Source organism: Solanum dulcamara, chromosome 4 (assembly GCF_947179165.1).
Source record: "Solanum dulcamara chromosome 4, daSolDulc1.2, whole genome shotgun sequence".
NCBI classification, from domain to species: Eukaryota; Viridiplantae; Streptophyta; class Magnoliopsida; order Solanales; family Solanaceae; genus Solanum; species Solanum dulcamara.
This window is the reverse complement of record NC_077240.1, coordinates 50,842,605-50,850,252: the sequence shown is the minus strand read 5'-3', so window position 1 is coordinate 50,850,252 and position 7,648 is coordinate 50,842,605. Positions and strand designations below refer to the sequence as shown.

Here is a 7,648-nt window from a genome sequence, read left to right as displayed (position 1 = left end):
CATATGTCGTACTGACCCCCTTTCTTCGGGGGGATGCATTTCATGCCCGCAGGTACAGGTTTTGGGAGTCCGTCAGTTTAGGATTCCACTCAGCTCAGCTGGAAGAGGCTCCATTGTATTAGAGCCTAGGTTTTGGTACTGACCACTAATGTATAAATTTTTTTTCTATTTAGGGGTACGGCGGGGGCTCTGCTCTGCCATACATTGTCATTAATATTTTTAGAGGCCTACATACATGTATATGTGGGTTGTATATGTCAGTTTGGTTTAGCTAGGTCTGTATGATGTATTGTACGTATTGTTATGTTATGGCATCCTTGTCAGCTTGCGTTCCCTTTCATGTCATGACACGAATGAAAGAGGCTATAAATATACGAAATGCTATGACCCATGGGGGTTCTTATGTACATGTCATATTGTTGTAGTCCGGTTTGACTACACTTGATTTATATAAATTATGTGTCTATCATTCGAATTGAACACAACTGATGAATATGTATACCGAGGGGAGGTTCCAGGTGGGACACCAGTTGCATCCTACGGGGTTGGATCATGACATAAGTGGTATCAGAGCGGTTCATCCTTGGATTATCTGCAGACCGTGTCTAGTAGAGTCTTGATTATCGTTGTGTTGCACTCCCCATCTATAACAAAGTAGCTATAGGACATTCAGGACGTTATCTTTCTTTCATATCTAAGATCGTGCTATAGCTCCGAGTCATAGGACAATTCTTTATATTAACCGTGGATCTAAACAGAAGGAAGTAATTGATGACATAGAAAGTTACGGAGCACGCAGGTAAGTAAAGTAAAGGCACAAAAGATATTTGTTGGGTAAGGTATTGAAATATGATGGTAATGTAAGGGAAAAACCTGAAAGAAAAAGTGGACAGGAAAGTGCAATAGATGTAGTGAAAAGGTGGACATGCGAGGTAAGTCCATTATTTCTATACTATTGTTGATATTGAAAGCCCTGTGTGGCGGCGATATGAGAGGATATTCAAAGCCCTGTGTGGCTGTGATGTGATGTGAATATATATATGTGTTGTCCATGTGAGGTATTATTGGTATTTTCTATGTGCAGGTTTGGGATAAGTAATAAATATAGAGGAAACTCTGTCAAAATTTTCCTAGGACAAGAAAAAGGAATGAAACATAGCTTTATAAAATGTCTTGGAAGTTGATACCAAGTACCCCTATTGTGTTTAATTAAAGTTGTAGGAGGTACTCTTCTTGTCATTAATAAGGGGCACCATTTTTACTTAGAGAATTTTATTTTGGAGAAGCAAAAGCCTATCTTAGCAGTATAGTTCAGACCATAATATCTCCAGTCGTAATTATGCTGTAGAAAAGAAAACCCAGGTGGAAGAGTAAGATGTCCAACGATTGAGTTTCACTTTTCTTGAAAAGTACCAAGCCCTAACTCTTAGTTGTGAATTAGATAGGTTGTTCATTACTCAAGGATAAACCTAGAGGGAGACCATATGGGTCAAGTGTTAAGAAGTACTCTGATATTTGAGGGATTCTAGTTTTCCTCTAACGGTGGTTGGAAAGTGCTTTATGATAATAGTTTATTAGTTCTCCACCGACTAATTGGGGAAAGAACTTCTAACAGAAGTACCCTAGAGAGATGTTACGAACTGAATATGAGTTTGAATGTAAAGGTGTAGCATAACAATATGGGAATAAAGTAAGACCTCTAGTAAGGCGCACTTGGTAGGTGTTGAATAAGTTGAAAGCCTGTGTTCGGTACACAGTAAGGGCAAGGGGCACAAGGTATAAAGGAATGATGCGTGTACTCAACGTCGCCCCAAAAATAATGGAAATCTTAAAAGACAAAGACGGAAAACTTAAGGAATAAATGGCGCAACATCCATTCACCCCAAGAGACAAAGGATATAGGTTGGGGTAAAGCTACTACTTCGAGAGAACCTTGGACAATCATTATTGGAATACAATTGTTGTCTAGTCAAAAGTTGCAATGACTACCAGTGGGTATTAACCTTTCATAAGGAAACGTAGGAGGTGGTCTTGGATGAGTTTTTTCCTAGGTCATATTAGTCAAGTACAGATTAGTAGGTGAGATATCACCTTTTGTATGGGAAGGCTCCTATCGCCTCGTGATTTAGCCAAGATTCTGTACATGGACAATCAAGTTATACAATATACAGCAAGACAGGAACATGATACAGTACCAAGTAGATTGAGGAAGGAGATTGGACGAAATTGAGATTAGACATAGAGACGGAGAGCAAGGTATAAGCAGACAAAAGTATAAGTACCCTCTAAAGGGGGGAAGCCAATGAGAAAATTTCAAGGGTAAGGTGGAGGCAAATGATGTGACAACATATTTAAGATGGATGTTTAAACTTCAACAAGATCCCTTGCTGAACCAAGTTAGAAAGGTCTAGAAGCCACCAGTAATTAGATAGAAGTTAGAATGGTATGTAAGACAGCGTTAAGAAGTTTTGATGAGACTCTAAACGATATAACAGTAGAAGGTAGGTGCGTATAAAAACAAAAGGGTATAACTATGAAAGGATATTGAATAACTTAAGTGATACTATGAAGGAGGATAATAATATCATGCTAGACTAAAAGCCAAAATACTGGCTAAAGAGTTGGTCGCAAATGATGTTGCGATAAATAAATAACCAAGGAAAAAGAATAGAAAGCCTCCTGTGGTAGAAGATGGGAAGAACACAAAGTGAATAGGGGCAAGGAAATAAGTGCGACAAGGTGGGACGAGCGGGTCAACGCTAGGGTATTTTTTGCATTCTCTCATGTTCTTATAAAGGTAAAGAATGACACGAGAATTGTCAAGAAGGTTACAAGTGGGGGTAAGGAAAATTTTGAAATGGTTTAAATAAGACAGACAGGACTAGCTGGTTACTATAAGATGGACAAGCTTATATGTCAAATTCATTTAAAACTATTCCAGCTAATAATAGACAGAACTCAAAGCGGCTCTAAAGGTCACTATATGGATGAAATTTAGCGCTACTTAGTAGCCAACCCTAATGAATAGATGCGTATAAAAGGGGTGAGTACAATAGGAGACTAGTGACATGGTCATATGGAACTAAAGATCTACCCTTATACTGTTTGCAAAATACTAGAGGAAAGGGCAAGGAAAAACATGAAGACTAGTGAGATGACGTTAAGGTGAATCGTGGGCTAAGTTTAGTGCCCCACACATTATTGCAAGGATTACAATGAAACGCGACACTAAGACTTCAAAGAGAGGTCACCCATCCTACTATTACTCTCGCCCAAGCACACTTAACTTTGAAATTCTGATGGAATTTAGTGCGTTAGTGCTGGTATGGTCGTGCGAGATGGAAGAATCTGAACTAGCGGCGGAGAAGCAACATAAGATTATGTACCTAAAGCACTATAAGTTACATTTAGGGAATTAAAAAAAAGGACTTAAGAAAAACAAGCAGGATTAGCTAATTACTAACTGATGGCGCACTTGAATGCCACAATTCTTCAACATGGTACCAGTTAATGTTATTTAAGGATGGCATGAAGTAATATACGAGGTCAAAGATTCCACAATATGATCGAGGCTATAAGACTCACTTCGCTCTCCATTGACAGATGACTTTGGAGGGAATGTTACATATGGATTATTGATATTAGCCCATACTCCTTCAATCAACGGCTACCTACTCAATCGAGAAGGTGTAAAACTATAGAGTAAAAGAATGGTAGGACCTTACGGAGTCCCCGTAGCTACTATCCTAGACGAAGGAGCCTAAGTTACAGGTAACTATCAAAGGTCAGTCCGTGAAGAAACTGAGAAGACAGATAAGCCTTCATACACTACTTCACCCTCAGACTAATGGATGGACTAGGTGTGCTATCTACATGGTAGACGATATATTGCAGGCCTATGCGGTGTGCCCCAAAGGTGGCTCGGCTAATTGCCTACCACCTGTCAAGAGTACTTATGATATTAACTATCATTGGCAGACAGTGTGGGTCGCCAGTTGATTGGTTTATTATTGGTAAAACACAACTAATAAGCCCAGACATGGTTCACTAAGCTTTATAGAAGGTAAAGTTGTTCAGGGAAAATTATTAGTTGTCCAAAGTCGACAGAAGCAATATGCAGACAATTAAAATCGCTCTTTGGAAATTTAAGTGAGCGACTGGGTGACTTTAAAGGTGCCACTCATGAAAGGAATAATGAGGTTTGGCAATAAGGGGAAATCCAAGCCCGAGATATATTGGTCTTTACCAGACCATGTGTGGAATAGGCAAAGTTACCTACGAAGTGGACCAACTATCTGGTTTAAAACAATACACCTAGTCTTCCACCTATCAATGTCCCATAATAGTATAGGTAAACCCTTCATGAATATTCTCCGTGGATAAAGTCAATGTAATAAAGGAATTATCCTATGAAGAGCAATCTATCGCCATCCTGAATCGACAGATTAGACGATCGTGGATTAAGAGGTGACTTCCGTCAAAATATTGTGGCAAACAAAAACCAGAAAGAGGATGACCTAAGAAGTCAAAAAGGAGATATACGTACTTTTTCACCATATGCCAAAGGTAATCGAACCTCCTAATTGAATTGGGAGACAACGATTATACAGAACCCTCGAAATCCTCGGAAAACCCTATAAGTTGTGTTAACATTTGAGGACGAATGTTCTAAAGGGGGGAAGGATGTTACACCCCGCACTTTTGAACCTTGAAACGTGTTCCTAGTCTTATTGAAAATATCCATGAGACCCCTACTATCCACATACATCAAACAACTCTAAGGAAAGAAGAATGTGATACCCCGTGAGAGGGAAGGTTGGAAATAGAGTGGTGAGAATCCAGAATGAGTTGGAGGCCAAGAAATGAATCGTAGGAATCGATTTACCTACGTAAGCTACTAATTTAGAAGTCTTATATACTTGAGTTAGTTAAAGAAATACCAAGATTATGTAGCATGACTTACATAGGCTCTTAAAATAAGACGAGATTACAAAACTATGAGGAAAAGAAAAGAAGGACACCTGGCGGCCTAGGAAGGAGACACATGGCAAAACCTCAATCAAGGAGGTGACCCACCTTCTTGGGGTCAAGTAGGTGACCCACCTACTTGGGGGTGAGCCCCACCAAGGACACGTGGCAGCCCTCATTGGTTGCATGGTTGAAGTGGCTCAATAAGGGCTTGACACGTGTCACCCATTAGAGATGACATGTATATTATGTGACTACTAAGATCATTCCTTATCTACAACTTCATCCAAACAAAGAGAACAAAATGTTGGAGGGAAAGAATAAGGCAACTTTAGCTTAGAAGAAGTTCAGGGTGAGTTCTCCAATTTTTCTCCATGAATTAATTATCTATGGTTTTAATCAATCATGTGGAGATGTATATATGTGTCTTACAATGTCTACGGAATTATTTGTTCATCTTTACACCTAGAAGAGTGTGAAAGAAGAAGAGGAAAATGCTAGAGGGGCAAAGGAGGGAGCTACGGGTTTTGGCCTTGGAAGGTGGGTTCTTCGATTTAGTTCCACAAATTAATTATTCATGGTATCCCATGGTTATATAATGGTGTTTAATAACATAAAATTCCAATTTGGGGCTGCGGAAAAGGGACACAAACAATCCACCCCATTTTAGCACGTCAAGAAGTTTCTGAGATGCAGTTTTGGTGAATTTCGGGTAACGTAAGGTTTCTCCTTTCAATTTGGACTTTAGGGTGTTGTTATGGAGTGTTTTACACGTCCTATAGGTTGCTGTAAATGTGAAAATTTCATAGAAATGTTTGACGTTGAAGACAATTTAAATTGGAGTCGTTATAATTGAATTGTCGTCGAAGTAAAGTGTTGTTCTTGTGGTGTGATGCTTCAAGTGTGTGGGGGTGTATTTCAGGGCCTAAAAGTGTTCTAAAATTTTTGTGGATGCTTCTGGTTGCAGCCACCCGACCCCTCATTTTGTATAATTAAAGGCATTGCAAAATAGAGTCGAGAAACCTTATTTTAGTATTGTAGTTTCGAGCGAGTCGTTGGATTTATGTTGTATATTATTGGTGTGAAAATGAGATTATGATGCCATAGTTGTTAAAAGATCCACAGGATTGGACGGGTACGAATTATGTACGTGATGACCACACAAAGGAAAGTATAGACTATATAGAACTTATTCTCTTTCTTTTTTGGCATGTCTTAGTTGTAAGTTAAATATGGTATGCGCTCCGGAGTAATTCTATTCTTAAGCATCTCTTATTTACTTCTGAGTATTGAATTCCTATGATAGTTGATCTATTTCCCTGGAAACTTCTATATGTTAAAGAGGTAACAAATGTATAGGCTCCAAGTCTTAAAGACTATAAGATAAAAAGTCTTTCTGATTCCATAAGCGAGATCCTGAGGAGCCGGAAGAGGAAGATCCGGAAGAGGATCCAAAGGAAAGAGCTCACTCTGAGTATGGTTCAATGGGGTTCGACGAAGAGGTAGGATCGAACCAGATTGATAAATTCTCGGAGTACTATCCAGGGCCCTATTATGATTATGATGATGATGACGACGCTCCAACATGGCCTTAGATTTTCATTCTTATCTGTGCATTGTCATCCTTTTGTTCGTCGTATGGCCTCCATGTACTTTCATTTTTAGGTTTCTGGCCGTGTACTTCATTGCAAAGGTATCTTTGATTAATAAAATTATGTTATTCCAAATCCAAAATGTGTTTAATGGATCATTTATCATCAAATTGATTGCAACATAGGTCGTCCTCTAGCAAAAGAGGCTCCGTATAGGACACATTTGAATGTCGTTAACTTGGCGTGTATGTGTATTATATACTTGTTGTACTTTTAAATCTTTCCCAAACTAACATACTTTCCTTTTTCTTTCTTTTATTTTGTTTTGTTAATCCCTAAAAGAACGTTGATTTGTGTCGACTTGCGAACTGGCTGACTCACGATACAACCTTCGATCAAGGGGAAGGATGACAGGTGGAGAAGAATTTAACGCTGCTGCAAACATAATGATACCAGTGGAAAATCCTGAAAGTTCTCAAAATATAGCCAACATCCAAAACGATGATAAGATGGCTCACATGGCACAAGAGCTTGAGATTTTGAGAGAGGAACTACGTCAAGTGCGAGACTTGGCCAAGCTTTCGGCTACTACCTTCCCAAGTTTCAAGATGCCTAGCTACTTCCCTAGAGCTGACCTGCCTCCTGCAGATTCTCCAAACATGCCTAAACGTGCTCCCGTTCATGGTCAAGCGCCATTAGCTCATCCGTCTGCAATCAGGACTGCTCCTGACCTTCCCACTCATGACCCTGTCACACCTACCTACCCAGCGACACAACAGATATTTGGAGCACACACCGCCGCTCCTTACGATTCACACATACCACCTGTATATGCTGTTGAGGCCCCTACTTTCATGACACTGGTTAGGGTCGAAGTCCCGTATGAGGTTGACCAATATGCAGAAATGGAGAAGGATGCTCGATTAAAAGAAGATAAGTCAATAGACGCTCAACTTCGAGGTTTAAGAAAGGCGTTGAAAAACCTACAAGTCACTAGGGGAACAGAGAGCCTAGATTACGATGACTTATGCATCCACCCAGATATTGACATACCGGTAGGATACAAGCCCCCAAAGTTTGACATATTT

The 7,648-nt window shown here is 39.6% G+C and overlaps 1 pseudogene; it reads right to left on the bottom strand.

The window, feature by feature from the left end:
• Window positions 1-3,217: 3,217 nt before the first annotated feature.
• LOC129888036 (5S ribosomal RNA) lies at window positions 3,218-3,337 on the bottom strand (annotated as a pseudogene).
• Between the last annotated feature and the right edge of the window lie 4,311 nt (window positions 3,338-7,648).